The sequence below is a fragment of the Cryptomeria japonica genome, unplaced genomic scaffold (genome assembly GCF_030272615.1).
Source record: "Cryptomeria japonica unplaced genomic scaffold, Sugi_1.0 HiC_scaffold_331, whole genome shotgun sequence".
NCBI classification, from domain to species: domain Eukaryota; kingdom Viridiplantae; phylum Streptophyta; class Pinopsida; order Cupressales; family Cupressaceae; genus Cryptomeria; species Cryptomeria japonica.
This window is the reverse complement of record NW_026729153.1, coordinates 162,501-166,210: the sequence shown is the minus strand read 5'-3', so window position 1 is coordinate 166,210 and position 3,710 is coordinate 162,501. Positions and strand designations below refer to the sequence as shown.

Below are 3,710 nucleotides of genomic sequence, written 5' to 3'. Positions count from 1 at the left end.
AATATTTGTTTATTAAGTCTCGGAACACATTTTTGTTCTCGTGGACCCATCATGGGTCTTGGAACGCATTTGTGGTCCTTGGGTCCCATTTTGCATCCCGAAACTTGTGTTTTGGTGCTTGATCCCTATTTTGGGTGCCCACCTTGCACCAAGTGCGCACCCGGGGCAAACCGAGCGCCTTGGTGCACCGGGGCAAGATCGAGCGTGCACCCGAGGCGCCCCGAACATGCACCAAGGTGCACTCGGCCCACATGTGAGCGCAGGTCGTTGCGCCCGAGGTGGTGTGTGGGCACCGCGTTGCAGACGGGACACTGCACGCACACGACGCCCCCTCCAGGTGCACGCACGTAGGCCGGGCCGGGTGCACACCCGACGCCCTAGCAAGGTGCGCGCACCCGGGCAGGGCTCACACTTGGCGAACGGGGCGCACTTCGCGAGGGAGGGTGTGCACCTCGACGGGGGTGGGTGGCCGGGGTGGATTCGCACGTGGGTCGCGGTTTGCTAAGTACACACTGCGACAAGCTCATAACGGGTGCGATCATACCAGCGTTAGTGCACCGGATCCCATCAGAACTCCGCAGTTAAGCGCGCTTGGGCCGGAGTAGTACTGGGATGGGTGACCTCCCGGGAAGTCCCGGTGTTGCACCCTTTTTTAGTTTTTCGCCGGGCGTCGCAATGCTATTTGAATAAACCTTTTGCCCGTTTGCGTTCTCGTCGGGGCCGGGCCGGGCCGGGGTGCGCTGCCCGCACTACCGCGCGCGCGGGGGCGACACCGAGCGCGCACCCGAGGCGCCCCGAGCACACAGGCCACGGTGCAACCCGGGCGTTGTGCGCGCACCCCGGTGCGCCCGAGGTGCTGCGCGCGCACCCAGGTGAAATCGGTGTGCACCTCGGCCAGTGCGCGCTCGGTCGAGTCGCGCACGTTGGCCAAGGTGCACGGTGATGTTTCTTACTCTAAGGTTCCGCACCAGACGCCCGGGACAGGTGAGCGAAGCTGGGCGGGGCCGGGTGCGCGGCCGGGGCAGGTGCACGCAGCTGGAGAGAGCTTTGGAGCACACTTCGGAGCGCACCAATGATGCGCTCCATTCAAAAGTTTCCTGAAAAGGCAAAAAAAGTTGAGATTATAGAATTTCCCACTTGAGAGATTGTAAAAAAAAAAAATTTAAAATGAAGGAAACGCGGGTGCCAAGGTGTGCGCAGCCCAGCCAAGGTGTGCGCACCAAGGCGCCCACCCTGGCGAAGGTGCACGCAAGGTGCGCACCCGAGGCAAACCGGACAATTAACCCAACTTTCGACTTCGCGCGCACCTTGGAGCGCACTTCGGAGCGCTCCTTGGTGCGCACCAATCTTGGGCACCTCGGAGTGCACCATGGCGCCCACCAAGGTGCGCACCCGGGGCAAACCGAGCTCCGACTTCGTGCGCACCTTGGAGCGCACGAAAGGTGCGCACCATGGCGCCCACCAAGGTGCGCAGCCCAGCCAAGGCGTGCGCATCAAGGTGCGCACCCTGGCGAAGGTGCGCACCCGGGGCAAACCGAGCTCCGACTTCGTGCGCACCTTGGAGCGCACAAAAGGTGCGCAACCCAGCCAAGGTGTGCGCACCCCGGTCAAACCGAGCTCCGAATCGTGCGCACCAGAGGTGCACGCCATCGTGCGCACCTTGGAGCACACTTCGGAGCCCTCCTTGGTGCGCGCCGATGTTGCGCACCTCGGAGCGCACCCGGGGAAAACAATGCAATTAACCCGACTTTCGACTTCGTGGGCACCTCGGAGCGCTCTCGGGTTCGCACCTCGGAGCACACCGAGGTGCGCACCTTTGATGCGCTGCCTTCACCAATTTCCAGAAAAGGCAAGAAAACATTGAGAAGGTGTGCGCACCGAGGTGCCCACCCTGGCGAAGGTGCACGCGAGGTGCGCACCCGGGGCAAACCGGGCTCCGACTTCGTGCACGCCGCACCTTGGAGCACACTTCGGAGCGCTCCTTGGTGCGCACCAGGGCGCGCAACCCAGCCGAGGTGCCCACCCCGGCGAAGGTGCACGCGAGGTGCGCACCCGGGGCAAACCGGGCTCCGACTTCGTGCACGCCATGGTGCCCACCGCGGCGAAGGTGCACGCGAGGTGCGCACCCGGGGCAAACCGGGCTCCGACTTCGTGCACGCCGCACCTTGGAGCACACTTCGGAGCGCTCCTTGGTGCGCACCATGGTGCCCACCAGGGCGCGCAACCCCGCCGAAGGTGCACGCGAGGTGCGCACCCGGGGCAAACCGGGCTCCGACTTCGTGCACGCCGCACCTTGGAGCACACTTCGGAGCGCTCCTTGGTGCGCACCATGGTGCCCACCAGGGCGCGCAACCCCGCCGAAGGTGCACGCGAGGTGCGCACCCGGGGCAAACCGGGCTCCGACTTCGTGCACGCCATGGTGCGCACCGCGGCGAAGGTGCGCACCCGGGGCAAACCGGGCTCCGACTTCGTGCACGCCGCACCTTGGAGCACACTTCGGAGCGCTCCTTGGTGCGCACCAGGGCGCGCAACCCAGCCGAGGTGCCCACCCCGGCGAAGGTGCACGCGAGGTGCGTACCCGGGGCAAACCGGGCTCCGACTTCGTGCACGCCGCACCTTGGAGCACACTTCGGAGCGCTCCTTGGTGCGCACCATGGTGCCCACCAGGCCGCGCAACCCAGCCAAGGTGTGCGCACCAAGGTGCACGCGAGGTGCGCACCCGGGGCAAACCGGGGTCCGACTTCGTGCACGCCGCACCTTGGAGCACACATCGGGGCGCTCCCGGGTTCGCACCGGCGTTGCGCACCGTGGTGGGCACCTCGGAGCACACCAAGGTGGGCAGCGAGGTGCGCACCTTTGATGCGATGCCTTCACTAATTTCCATAAAAGGCAAAAAAAAAACGAGATTTTAAAATTTCCGTTTTGAAAGATAGTGAGAAAAAGGGAATGCTGGTGCCATCTTGAGCCCGCCCTGGTGCGCAGCCCAGCCAAGGTGTGCGCACCAAGGTGCCCACCCTGGCGAAGGTGCGCGCCCGGGCAATTAACCCAACTTCCAACTTCGCGCGCGCCAGGGTGGGAGCGCACCCAACAACCGGGCCTGGGAAGAGCCAATGCGAGAAACCCCACCAAACGCTCTGACAAAAAAAGAGGGGGCGCTCCAGTAACCCCGCTTCGGAGCGCACCCTGGGCAAACCCAGCCAAGGTGCCCACCCCGGCCAAGGTGCAGGCGAGGTGCGCACCCGGGGCAAACCGGGCTCCGACAACGTGCACGCCGCACCTTGGAGCACACTTCGTAGCGCTCCCGGGTGCGCACCTCAGAGCACACCAAGGTGGGCAGCGAGGTGCGCACCTTTGATGCGCTGCCTTCACTAATTTCCAGAAAAGGCAAAAAAAAAAGGAGATTTTAAAATTTCCGTTTTGAAAGATAGTGAAAAAAACGGAACGCGCGTGCCATCTTGAGCCCGCCCTGGTGCGCAGCCCAGGTAAGGTGCCCACCCTGGCAAAGGTGCGCACCCGGGCAATTAACCCTACTTCCGACTTCGTGCGCGCCAGGGTGGCAACCGGGCCTCGGAAGAGCCAATGCGAGAAACCCCACCAAACGCTCCGACAAAAAAAGAGGCGGCGCTCCAATAACCCCGCTTCGGAGCGCAGCCGGGGCAAACCCAGCCAAGGTGCCCACCCCGACGAAGGTGCACGCGAGGTGCGCACCC

At 64.1% G+C, this 3,710-nt stretch overlaps 1 non-coding gene across 1 annotated transcript; it reads left to right on the top strand.

The window, feature by feature from the left end:
- The first annotated feature begins 530 nt into the window (after positions 1-530).
- Positions 531-649, top strand: LOC131870493 (5S ribosomal RNA). The gene has a single exon (XR_009368802.1). It is a non-coding gene; the product is annotated as a 5S ribosomal RNA (ribosomal RNA).
- Positions 650-3,710: the final 3,061 nt, after the last annotated feature.